Consider the following 13,540-nt stretch of genomic DNA (forward strand, 5'->3'; position numbering starts at 1 on the left):
TGAATCAGTGTCTTTTTCTCTTCCCCCTTCCTCTCTCTCTAAAATCAATAAGTAAAAATTTAAAGAAAGATCCCTGGTTGGTGTAGCTCAGTGAATTGAGCACATGCCTGTGAACCAAAGGGTCGCTGGTTTGATTCCCAGTCAGGGCACATGCCTGGGTTGCAGTCCAGGTCCCCAGCAAGGGGTGCACGAGAGGCAACAACACGTTAATGCTTCTCTCCCTCTCTCTCCTTCCCTTCCCTCCTCTCTAAAATTAAAAAAAATAAACTCTTTTTAAAAAATAAATAACAAAAAATCAATTTTGAAAAAAATTTAAAGAAAGAAAACACTTTTGAGCACATTTTACAGGTCAAGTTCAGGTATACTGAGGCCAACGAATGGATCAGGATCCCACAGCTAGTGAAGGGCAGAGCTAGGGCTGCACCCAGATTTCTAGACTCCAGACACAGGGTTTTTTCACTTCATTGAAGCCTAAATGAAGAGTCCATAGGCCTTTATTGAGCTCCTACTGTATACCAGGCACTGAAGACATCAGTGAACAGAGCAGGCAGGAATCCTTGAAATTGTGGAGCAGGGGTGATATAATGAGGAAGGACCCAGATTGTTTAAAATAATAATACATACAAGTTAATATGAGGGAGACAAATCTGGGGAAATTTAAACGGCTTCTCCCTATCTAGGTTGCTATCAATTTTTACAATATTTGGATGTTTTAAGACATTTTTATGCTTTTAAAAATGATGGTAAAATTTGCCATTTTCACTATTTTTAAGTACACAATTTAGTGGCATTAGTTGCGGTCACAATGCGTGCAATCATCACCACTATCCATTTCCAAAAGTTTTCAGCGTCCCAAGCAGAAATTCTGTACCCACTTAGCAATGATAACTTTCTTCCCCCACCCCTGGTGACCTTTAGTTCACCTCTGTCTCCATAAGCTTGCCTATTTTAGATATTTCCTGTAAATGGAATCATAGCACAGGCTGCTTTTGTGATGAAAAAATGGCCAGGTTTCATCTTATTTTTGAATAACGGAAGCTAGACATTGGTGCCAGCTGCTCCGTTTGTCCACACTAAACACATAAAAAGGGCCCAGTGATGCCTCGAGGGTCTTCTGGCATCCAAAGCACCAAAGGTGAAGTGTCAAAGGTTACCCCTGGCAGGCTGTGGAAGCCAGGCCCCGGAGGAGGAGGCAGCGATACAGATCTGAGGCTGGACTTCCAAATGGGCCAGCGGCGGGCTCAAAGTGCCCCTGGCCTGGTGGAGGACTGAGCACTTCTCAGCCTAAGGAATGAGGGGGTCAGACAGGAGCCCACCACGTTGCTTTGGCAGATAATGAGATCCCCATCACCCAATGTTCTCAGAAAGAAGCCGGGCCCCATAATTGCGTTGTCCATTTACACATCTGGGTCCCTTAAACATCTGAGTTCAGGACAGCAGACACTGCATCTGTCTTGGTTGGCACAGTGGTTGGCATTCCCTGAGCACTCAGCAGATGCTCATTGAGTGAATTAGTGAATGGGCAGCCACCACCCATCAGAAGGAAGCCTTGACTTTGGACTCAGAAGAGCAGGCTTCAAATCTCAGCAGTGCATCCTGGGGCATAAGGTTCTCCCATTGCACCTCTGGTTTTCCATCTGTAAATTGGGTACAGCCACAACACCTACCTCCAAGGACGGAAGGGAAGATTCCGTACTACTTGTTAAGTGCCTGGCATAGAGTAAAGCCGTTAAGAAATGGTTTTGCACACAAACTCTTCCAGATCTTTTAAGAAAGAAGCACAGAACACAGTCTGAATGCAGCCTGCAGAGGAAATTCCTGTGCAGGGCAGGACTGTTTTCCCGACCCCCAAGGTCAGCTAGTTTTCACGTCAGAGATGGTTTCTGTTTCTAAAAAATTCTTTTTTACATGAGGCTGTAGCCTCCAGTACCCCTCCAGGCTCAGCAAGCAGCATTCCCCGAGATGATGAGAGAGCCTGCCAAGAACGCAGAGGCCCCAGCTCACGACGGGCTTTCAGTGCCTTCCATCCTCTAGTCCCCCGGTGCCTTTTTACAAACAATCATAACGCCCCTCCATGTTCTTAACACTTTTTTCCTGCGTGCCAAAGGAACGCGTGCCTATTATACCCAATTTGTGAGCACTTTCAGAAAGGACTGCATAAGAACGATAATGTTGCCCTAACGCCTGCCCCCCGCCCCGTCCTCCCCCTCACCCCCCATCCCCGCCGCCCGCCGCAGGCTGCTTCCTCTCAGCAGCATTCGGGATCAGGGATGGCGTTTTCCCACCGTGGAAGCTCCAAGGCCCACTGCGTGTTTAGGGCCGGGACCCACCCTAAATCCAGACGGATTTGACCTCGAGATCCTTAACTAATTGCATCCACAACGATCCTATTTCCAACCAGGGTCATGTTCTGAGGCTCCAGGAGGATGTGACTTTTGGGGTTGGGGGCAAGCAGTCCCCTGCCCGAGGCCACGGGCGGCGCTGGGGCCGCCGCTCCACAGGCAGCTGCGGCAGCGGCGGGTGCCCAGTCCCTCCGTCTGCACCGCTCCCCACGCAGAGCCCTCGACTCCTGGTGCACCGAAAGTTCACCATTTAAAAAATCAAAGTAGAGTTAAGGTACAAGATTATGTTCGTTTCGGGTGTACCGTATAGTTAGTTATTCAACATTTATAAACCCATTGAGGTAATCAGCAGAATAAACCTAGTACCACCTGCCACCAGACACAGTTATTCTGATGTCACTGACTGTGTTTACTGTGCGAACATCACATCCCTGTGACCTGCTGGTTTTACAAGGGGCAGTTTGTACTTCTTCACTCCTTCACCTTCTCTGCCTCTTCCTCCCCCGCCCCCAACATTCTTCTCCTCTGGCGACCACCAGTTTGCTCTCTGTATTTATTAGTTTGTTTCTGTTTTGTTATGTTTGTTCATTTGTTTTGTCTTTTAGATTCTACACTAGAGTGACTCCATGCCAAGGCAGACTTTGGAACTCTCCTGTGAGTCTGGGTGTTTGGCTGGGAGCCCCGTGGGCCGTGGGCCACCTGGACGGGGGAGCTCAGGGTGCAGATTCAGAGACTCCCTCGCAGCTGCCCTGGTTTCACTCGGGGACTCTCCCTCTCTGACCGTCCGTCCGTGCTCACCATCGCCTTCACTTTTTGATGGAATCGCTGCACTTTCTGGTTCGGAGTTCCAGTCCTGGGCAAGGTGGCTTTGGTCTGGTTTGTGTGATCGTACAGAGCTCTGTCTGGCTGAATCGGGGAAGAGCCGTTGCTCCGGGAAACAGCCCTCTGGGGAGAGTTTTGGCTGGTTGGTCGGCTTGCCCTTATAAACCTATGACTAAAAAGAAAATGTTTTTTTTATTTAATATTCTTTGGCTTATGTGTAATCTGGACTCAGGAGAGTGCTGGCCACTGAACAACTCTCTAAATTACTATACTGTACTGCAATTGGAGTTTTTTTGTCAAAGATCAGGAAAGTGGGGCAAAATGCCTTACAGACAAGCTTTTGTAACGTCACATGAGGAAGATGCAGGATTAAGAGGACAGGGAATTTACCTGTGGCAGAAGCTCAGAGAGGGGCCAGGGAGATCTGGATATCATGGCCCCCACAGGCGTGGGCAAGTCCCCACGGCCCCCCAGCCCTGGGGGACCTTCCTCTTCCCTCAGCCGAGGGAGCTGAAGGAAGTGAGCCTGAACTGGTCTCTCTGTCCTGAACCTGTCAGGGAACCAAATCCGGTGGAGGACAAGCCCCTGCCAGGGCAGGGCAGTACGCTTTTCAAAGAACTCCACTGGGAAGTAGGCCCAGAGGGCCAGCCGGCCAGCCTGCTGGGTATTATTGGGCACATACTCTGTTTTCTACATCAGATCTGTCAAACTGGGAAAGCTCAAATCCTTCTTATAGGGATGATCCTACTAAAATGACTGACTTAGTTATTATCAGTTTCAGCCACCCACCACCCCTGCTGGGCAGACATACAAACCTTATTAAACCCTTTGCTTACGGAGGGTGAGCGGAGGCTGGTACTGCATAAAGCAAATGCAGAGGCTCAGAGATTGAACCAAGAGAATCCGGGTGGGGCTCCTGACCCTATTAAGGCAGCACCTTTCATTGAGCTCAACTGGGACTCTAATGAGAGTGGCCTTCCTCTCTTAGAGCATTACGAGAGGCGCATCCTTGAGGGACCAAAGAAAGGAGTCCCTAAGCAGAAAAGTCTGAATATGGAGCAGGCAGTACGAAACCCAGATGCCGAGGGTACAAGAGAGGAGGTATTTGTTAGCTTCTGTTGACGCCTTTTCAGGATGGGCAGAAGCCTATTCCGCTAGAACTGAGCCAAGTCCTTGGAGAGGACTTGCCGAGGGTCATGACCTGCTGAAGGGAAAGCCTCTCCAGCAGCATCCAGAGCAATAGTGGGCCTGCTTTTGTTTCAGAAATTACACGGAAGGTCGTACAGTTTTAGGAATCAAGGGAAGACCTCACATGGCATGGAGACCTCAGACTCCTGGGAAGGTAGAAAACAGAAATCACACCTTGAAGAAAAATATAGCCAAGCTGTGTCAGGAAGCTCATCTTTGTTGGGATCAAACTTTACCTACTGCCCTGCTCAGGGTAAAGGTGGCGTCTGGAAGTGGGATTCAATCGAGTCCTTATGATATTGTGTGCGGACAACATGTTCTAGACATTTCTGACTTTTGCAGGAGGAACCTATGTTGAACAAACTGTCTTTCACATCATGTCTAATAGGTGTTTGTACCCACCCCTGGAAAGCCTTACTTTGTTTCAGCATATCAATAAGAAAATGACCTACTCTGATATTTATAATAGGGGGCCTGAGGTAACTCTGAAGGAAAGGGAAATGTTTTCCTTACAAGTCGCTAATGTAGCCCCAGCTGGGGAGTGTACAACTTCTGTCAACTGTTCTAAACTCTGTTTTGTGCTCTCAGCAGACCTGGAGATGGATTGCAACACCTCCACTAGTGTAGCTTATGCCTTTGGCGACGTCGAATTGCCTGCAGGATGGTTTCTAATAAGTGGAAGGACCATTTATCCCCATGTTCCAGCAAACCGTCCCGAGGGACCATGCTCTCTGGGAGACTGACTGTGTTTATGCCTCAGAAGTCCCACCCACCCGGCTCAACCCGGTCTCTCCCTTGCGCCTGATTGTAACAATGATTTGCACATTTTTAGCTCTGCTAAGTATGTGTCTTTGACTATATTTGTAATGCCAGCCATGGTAACCTCTTTGAATGTAGAAATAAGTAGATTAGCCTGTGCTGTGGCAAGAGCTTTGAATGCCACCTCTTAAGCCATTAGTGCCTCAGTCAGAAAGAGGACAAGTCAGAGAGGCAACATTAGAAAATCACACAGCTGGAGACTACCTCCTTTTGAGGCAGAATCACAGATGTGAAGAATTTAAAGGACTCTGCTGTTTCAAACTGACTGATGGTTCACAGCTCACAGAGCATAAGGAAAGGAAGTAAATGATGTCGTGTCCAAGATAAAACAAAAAGAGGGATTCTTTGGTATTGAGTTGTCTAAACTCACCTCCTGGCTGCCTAGTATTACCAGTCTTAGAGACGCATTTGTTGTTTTCATTCTTTTCGCCTTTTCAGTGTCATATCTTGTTGTTGCATACAGTGTGCCCCCTTATGTGGATCTCCAATTAAGGGACTCCTGAAGCCCCTACCAGACGGTCCGATGCTAAGGTACGGGCTCAAAGTGAGCAGCATAGTGAGCACCTCCAGATGAAACTGATCTCAGAGAAATAAGATAGTTCAGACTAACAGTGCAGGAATGATGCAGGAACTCAAGAGGTGGAAAATTTTGGTTTTAAGTAATAGTTACAAAGCTTAGTATTTAATGCATGTAAAAGCTACTGTTGCAGGAACTGAAGGGATGACCCACCCCAACTCCAGGAGACCACGAGCAGTTCCACCTCTGCGTCCCAGGAGCACTGTGAGCAATCCAAATGGTGTGTGAGCCACTGCGCTCCAGGGAGAGATGTCTATCGCCCAGGACACAGATAAAGAATCACCAGGCGACTGTAGAAAGAATGCTGGGAATATTGCCGGAGTGCAGCTTTTATCTGATTAACTTTTTCCCTGAGTTCCAAGTCCCTTACCTACTTTTCCTTGAATTTCGAGCCCCTTACCTACACTCTTCTTCTCTGTAAAAAGGGTCGGTTTGAAAGGAAACGTAAGACAGCCTGTTAGGGTACAAACCCACCGTCTTCTCAGGTCACCAGCCACCTGAACACAGTGCCCACAGAGATGCAATCCCTGTCCCTACCTGCGGGTTCCGTGGGCAGGAGGCAGCACCAACGCCGACTTTTCTGGCTTCACACATATAGGTGAGGTCATATGGTACTTGTCTTCCCTTGTCTGGCTCATCTCACTTAGCGTAATGCTCTCCAGCTCCATTCATGGTGTTGCCAATGGCAAGATTTCATTCTTTTTGGTGGCCGAGCAATGCTCCATTTTATGTATATGACATCTTTCTCTGTTTAAGCCAGCTGTCGGTGGTGCTGTGTGAAGGCAGCCCTAGCTGATTAATGCGCTTGCTTATTTCAGTCAGCCTGTTTTCAAAGTTCACCCATGTTGTAGCAGGTGTCAGAATTTCCTTCCTTTTTAAAGCTGAGTGATGTTCCCTTGTAAAGACAGGTCACACTTTGTTTGTCCACACTGTGGGCGAAAGAAGGGCCACACACTAAACCTGACGAGCTCAGGGGAGGCTGCCTGGTGGCCTCACAAACTCAGAGACTTAAAGCAGCAACATAAGACGGCCTGAGATAAAACTTCCTAGCTAAAAGCTAGTCGTGCTGGGTAGTCCTGTCCTAAGCCAGTATCTTTCTTGACAAAGGTCAATCTTTCCCTTACCAGAGCCTGTCTATTGTGTTTTTGCATCTAAGATAACAGAGCTTTGGGGACGTCAGGGTGGTTTCCTTTTTCCAGACCCTTCAGGGCACAATCTTTGGCCTGAGCAGGAGACGACAGCCCCTCACTGCTGATGTTATCGCATTAATTGTTAGCTGTTAGCTACCCTATCCCCACCTGTGTGAAAGAAGTTTGTGTCCGGCTCTGGCCGGGTAGCTCAGCTCACTGGGGCATTGTCCTGATATGCCAAGCCTGTGGGTTCAATCCCCAGTCAGGGCACATGCAAGAATCAACCAATGAATGCATAAATAAGTGGAACAGCAAATTGATGATACTCTCTCAAGTCAATAAATTAAAACTTTAAAAGAATCTATAAAAATAAAGAATATGTGTCTGTTTGTTTCACTTTTTATCCAGTCCCAGAGATTTCCCCACTTTCTTTCTCCTACCTCCCTAATCTGTCCCCAGGGGATTTCATGTAACCCCCCCCCCCCCGCTTACGTCTGATTGTTGTGTATGAAAATATGCGCAAAGCAGCCATTCTCTGGAGCATTTTCTCAATCTGTTGAGAGTTTGCTTCCCAGCAGCTGTCCGTTCAGCTCTAGTAAACTCATACAAATTCTCTCCCGGTTTTAACGTGTCCGATGTGACACGGCTCATCCGCTGACGGGCGTTTGGGCGGCTTCCACCTGCAGCCATGGCGCACAGGGCTGCTGTGACCACTGACGTGCAGCTCTCTGAGTCTGCTCTCTGTTCTTTTCCTGGACCCTATAGTAGTTCCATGTTTAATTTGTGAGGGTTATGTTCCTCTCTAAGACAGGGAATAAACCACCAGATTCATCCTGTGGTTAGAACAGGCCTCGGGGGCAGTTAGACAGCCACGAGCACAGCAAGGACGAGGGCCCAGATACAGAAGGTCGCCAAGGCGAAAGCCGTGGGGGTCTAGCACGGGGCAAAACTGGGAAAACAAGACCTCACCCCCAGGGTAACCTTTCCTCCCCTAGCAAGTCACTGATCATGCAGTTTGGACCCCTAGACCATCCCTCCCTTGAAGATAAGGCCTCAGTTGTGTTTCAGCTCCAGGCCCAGAGAAGCAGCAAAACCAGACAAGTGGCTGCCTCAGGACCAGTTGCATTGACCAATGAGCCCCCTGCCCTGGCGCTGACCGATCAGTGGAGAACCCAACCCTGAAAGGGCACACTTGGGAAAGCTGGCGAATATTCTACCGAGATCCTCCCCTGAGACCTCCCCTAAGATTCCCACCTGCAAGAGAGAGATAACCCTCAAGACAAGGGACTCAACACCTGCTTTGCCTCTGGAGAGCACACCCATTCCTTTCACTTCCTCCTTTTCTTCCCTCACAGGTATGCATCTCCTAAACTCTAAGGGTCCCCACCAGACTTGCAACCAGGGGAGCAGTGGGCAGCGGCAGCTTGTCCTGGGTTAACCCTATGAACCTGTCCCCAAGGGCCCCTTTTTTCCGCCTTCCCAGGGAGCTAAGGCAGCCCAGCCTCGGCTGGCTCTTCTGCTGCTTCTGTGCTAAGCCCTTCCTTGCTTCGTCCTGAGTGTGCGTCTGCTGAGGCCAATAAATTCTTGCTTTGCTGCACTTTGTCTCTTGACTGAACTATTTCCTTCAAGAAGACAAGAACTGAGGTCTCACCTTCTCACCGTCTCACCAGTATCAAAAGGATATTCACAGTTTTAAAAAGATGACAATTCTGCCCTGGCTGGTGTAACTCAGTGGATTGAGCCCCTGCCTGCAAACCAAAGGGTTGTAGTTCAATTTCCAGTCAGGGCACATGCCTGGGTTGTGGGCCAGGTCCCCAGTAGGTGGCGCACGAGAGGCAACCACACATTGATGTTTCTCTCCCCCTCTCTCCTTCCCTTCCCCTCTCTCTAAAAAAAACTAAATAAAAAAACTCTTTAAAAAGATGACACTTCTGGCTGGCATTGGCTGAGGGCTTGGCCCATGCTAATCCTATTGGATGGGGCATATTGGGGACCTTACAGTGACCCTGGGAGGCAGATGCCATCATTATCACCTTTCAGCAGATAAGGAAACTGAGGCCCTGCCAGGTGAGCACCATGGCTTAAGTCCCCTGGCCGCCACTGGGGACGTGGATCGGAACAACAAGCGCCGCGGCCCGCCCCGCCCCTGACAACATGGCCTCCCTCAAAGATCCATGGCAAGCTCCACAGGTCTACAGCTGTTCGGGAAACATCAAAATGTTTCTGCTTTTATAGGGGGAGGTTAGGGTCGGATTTTTTTTTTATTAAGGTGAAATCCATGCACATAATATTAACCATTTTAGAATGTGTGGTTCAGTGGTATGTAGTACATCCACAATGTTGTGCAGCCCCACCTCTGTCTGGTTCAGAACGTTTTCATCGTCACTATGAAGGAGAGTGTGTCCTTACTAGGGAGTCACTCTACTGCCCCTCCCCAGCCCCTGGCAACAACAAATATACTTTCTGCCTCTGCAGGTTTGCCATATCGAGAGAATCACACAACACGCTGTCCTTGGTGTCTGGCTTCTTCCATTCAGCTCGAGGTTTTGGGGCTCCTCCACATTGAGGCGTGTGTCAGCGCTTCATTCCTTCACTCTAAGGCTGAATAAAAATATCCCCTCGTATGGACAGACCACTACTTGTGTACACATCCGTGCTTTCCATCCACGTGGCTCTGCACCTTATTTCTGCACCTAAGAGAGTGTCGTTTGGAGCTCTTCTCATGCAGGTCCCTGAGTGCTTCAATGCTCGGCACTCATCATCTTCTCAGCTGCAGAGGATCCCTCTGGCCTGAGTGAGCTCGGGGCATTGTAACAAAACACCACAGACTGCGTGGGTTAAACAACAGACATTTATTTCCTTATTGCTTTGGAAGCTAGACGTCCAAGGTCAATGTGCCATGGTTGACTTCTGGTGAGAATCCTCTTCCTGGCTTCTTGCGGTGTCCTCACTCAGCATTTCCTGTCTGCAGAGAGAGATCCCTGGTGTCTCTTCCTCTTCTTATAAGGACACCAGACCTATTGGATCAGGGACCCATCCTTAGGATCTCACTCAATGTTTTTTAAAAAATAATGTAAACAAGATTTAATTTTTATTTTTAAAGGGGAAGGGAGGGAGAAGTAGAGGGAGATACACATAGATGTGTGAGATAAACATTTATCAGGTGCCTTTTGCACACCCCCAACTGGGGACCTGGCCCACAGCCCAGGCATTTGCCTTGACTGGGAATCAAACCAGTGACCTTTTGGTTTGCAGGCCGGTGCTCAATCCACTGAGCCACACCAGCTGGGACCAGGACCTCATTTAGTCTTAATGACCTCCAAATACAGTCACACTGATGGGATCTGACTACATGAGTTTGGGGTGCGTAACAGTTTGGTCTATAACACTTTCTGTGGTTGGATCCTGTCGTGTTTAACCAGTCCCCTCGTGAAGGGCATTTAGGTTGTTTGCATTCATTCCTCAACTCAAACTAGGCTTCAGAGAAGGTGTGGGCGAAACCGCATCCTGCCACCTGCTTTTGTAAACAACATTCTCTTTGTTGTTTACATCAAGGTATGGCCATGCCCATTTGTTTGCATTTATTTGCATACTGTTTATTTACATGTTGTTTGGCCTACAACAGCAGAATGGTAACAAATATGCTGTGATCTGCAAAGCAAAAAATATTTACTCTATGGATTTGCCAATTCCTGGTTTATATGCATTTGAATAATCTATGGTATAAATTTCTCTCTCTTTTTAAAACGATTTTATTTATTTAATTTTAGAGAGTGGAAGGGAGGGAGAGAGAGGGAGAGAAACTTCAATGTGTGGTTGCTTCTTGTGTGCCCTCACCAGGTACCTGGCCCGCAACCCGGGCTTGTGCCCTGACCAGGAATCAAACCAGGGACCCTTTGGTTCTCAGGCTGGTGCTCAATCCACTGAGCCACACCAGCCAGGGCTGTAGTATAAACTTCTAGAAGGGGAAATGCTCCTCACACACTTTAAAAAGTCTCATTTGCAGTTGTTATAGGTGCCTGCTGAGACATAACAGGTGCAGAATCTCTGAAGCTATTTATGAGCTTTTTAGTGGAGTGGGACAGTTTTGGCTGTCCAGGCACCAGTCACCAGGTCACGAGAGGAAATTATAACCCTGGCCGGCCTAACCAGTTGGTTAGAGTGTCATCCTGCTACGTCAAGGTTGAGTGATTCCCACTCAGGGCACATACAGGCATCAACCAGTAAATGCATAAGTAAGTGGAACAATAGATCCATGTTTCTCTCTCTAAAACCAACTTAAAATTTTTAAAGTTGATCAAAAAAAGACCCACGTGATAACAAAAGCAGGAGCCTCCTCGAGGAGGTCACCTGCACCCACTGGTCTAGGAGCTGCCCTGCCTGGGCTCTCATCAGGATTTCCCAGGCCTCCTCGTCCCGCAGAATCCACACCCCCCAGACCTTCTGCTCTGTCTGGCTCTCTGCTGCCTAGGCAGTACTTTGCGGCTGAGTACTGGGAATATCATCCTAAATCTCTCGGTGTTCCTTAATCTACTCACCTCTTTTCCAGAAGCTGAGTCTCTGCTGAGCTAAAAGGGTAGAAATTCTAGATTTACACAGACAGAAAGAGGAAAGGAGAACAGTGAGTGTCCCTATAGGATGGGGGCCTTCCTGTCACCCCCCCTCATCCCATTCTGCAGGCCCTCAGCATTCAGAGCACAAAGGCTCAAAAATAAGTCAGAATGTGAAAAAGATGAAATACCTGGAATTTTTGAAAACCAACCAGCCAAACAAAAAAAAATCCCTAATGGTGGAAATGCTGTCTGCTTCTTTTTCAATTGGTAGCAATGATTGTTACTATGACCATCTACCGTCTTGTCAAAGATTCAGCCCACAATGTTACAACTTGGCAACATCCATGTGCCCATCCCTGGCCAGGGCTGAGGTCGGCGGCCTGGGAACTCCAGAGGGAGTGATGTCAGGGAGGTAGCCCGTCTCAGCGTGGACAGGGACCTTTCTTTCTTGAGCTCTAGACTCTTCTGTTGGATGTGGATTCTGATTTGTCACCTCCTCCCCCAATGATTGTTACTAAAATATCATAAACCACAAAATGCCTCTTGTCAAGGGTAGATCCAGGTTTTGTGGGCCCTAAACACACAAATATGTCAATGCTGCAAATTTGACGTGAACAGCCCACCAGGTGAACCTATCTCCTGAGCCCCCTGTTGTTGTTATTGATGAGAAATCCAGGAATTTAAGGACAGTTCATAGACTAACATAGGCTATTGACATAAATTAGCATGTGTGTCTCTGTGTGTGTGTATTTAAGACACTCCCTTTTCTTGCAAATTGTGCTTTTAAGAAACATCTTGTAAAATATAAGGAAGGAGACCAAGCATGTGGAGATCTAAACTAGGATTATGTCAACACACCCTTAAGCCCTGTTATTAAGGAAATATTAAAGTGACTCTTGTGTTATTTCTAGAGTGGTATTTAAGTGTCCTCCTAATGGCACCACTTCAAGAGGAGATTTTAACTGTTTTCCTAGAACCTTTGAACTGTCTCTGTACTGGTTTTCTGCATTTTTTTTTTTTTTTTACCAATAGACTTGCTTCTGTAATTTGCAGGATGCTTGCACAATTCTGTCTCTTCGCATCAATTCAATGGGCGTGTGTTGGGCGGCTTCAAGGGGTGGGGCTTGTCCCCACATTTTCTCAAAAATTACACTCTTGGGGCTTTATGACCCTCATGACACTAGCAGGTTGAGCCAGGCTGAGCCACAGACGGGGCACACGTAGGGCCGCGCATCCACGGAGGGCCGCCAGAGGGCGCGCGAGACCGAGACCCGGGCCACTGCCTGCTGTGAAACCCGGGGGGCGAAGCGTGGGAGGGGCGGGGCCTCGTAGGGGTCACCTTGCACAGAACACAGGGTCATCGTTTCCCAGTTACAAGCCTGGTTGTTCCCCTTCGGCAACCGCGTCCGTCCGTATAGTAGAGCACATCATCCTCTGTCTCCCACTTTCCCAGCCCTTATTCACCCCTCATTCTTCCGCCCTCTTTTGCGTCGCTACTTCCATCCCCCAACCCTCCTTTGCGTCCCCCTTTCCTCCACCCTCCTTTGCACCTTGCATTTTCCCATGCTCCCTTTCACGCCCATTTCTTGCCTTCCTTTGGAGATTGATGTCTCCATTTCCCTGACTCTGAGGCTCCTTATTTTATTTTTTTTATTCACCTTTAGAGAGAGGAGAGAAACATCAATGTTCAAGAGACATCAATCAGTTGCCTCTCACAACCCAGGCATGTGCCCTAACTGGGAATTGAACCAGCAACCTTTCAGTTTGTAGACCGGTGCTCAATCCACTGAGCCACACCAGCCAGGGTTGAGTCTCCTTATTTTAAAGACCATTTAGAGAAAGATGTGGAAGGACATACTCCTAGCTATGAATATGGACCGTGGGCCAGGGAGGAGAGAGTTTTTCCAGGAATATCTTGCTTAGTTCTACTCGTTCCAAGACACAGAAGATTTGACATTCATTAGATTAATTCAATTGCAAAGTATGTTCTTCTTTTGAGCTGGGCCCTGGGGGTCACAGAAGATTCTGAAAGCCCAGAACCCTCCAGGACCTGGACACAGACATGCTCCAGCCTAGGGCCGGACAGAGGGGGCACAGGGCTGGCCTAGC

Source organism: Phyllostomus hastatus, unplaced genomic scaffold (genome assembly GCF_019186645.2).
Source record: "Phyllostomus hastatus isolate PE091 unplaced genomic scaffold, TTU_PhHast_1.1 phas_contig_98, whole genome shotgun sequence".
Lineage (NCBI taxonomy): Eukaryota > Metazoa > Chordata > Mammalia > Chiroptera > Phyllostomidae > Phyllostomus > Phyllostomus hastatus.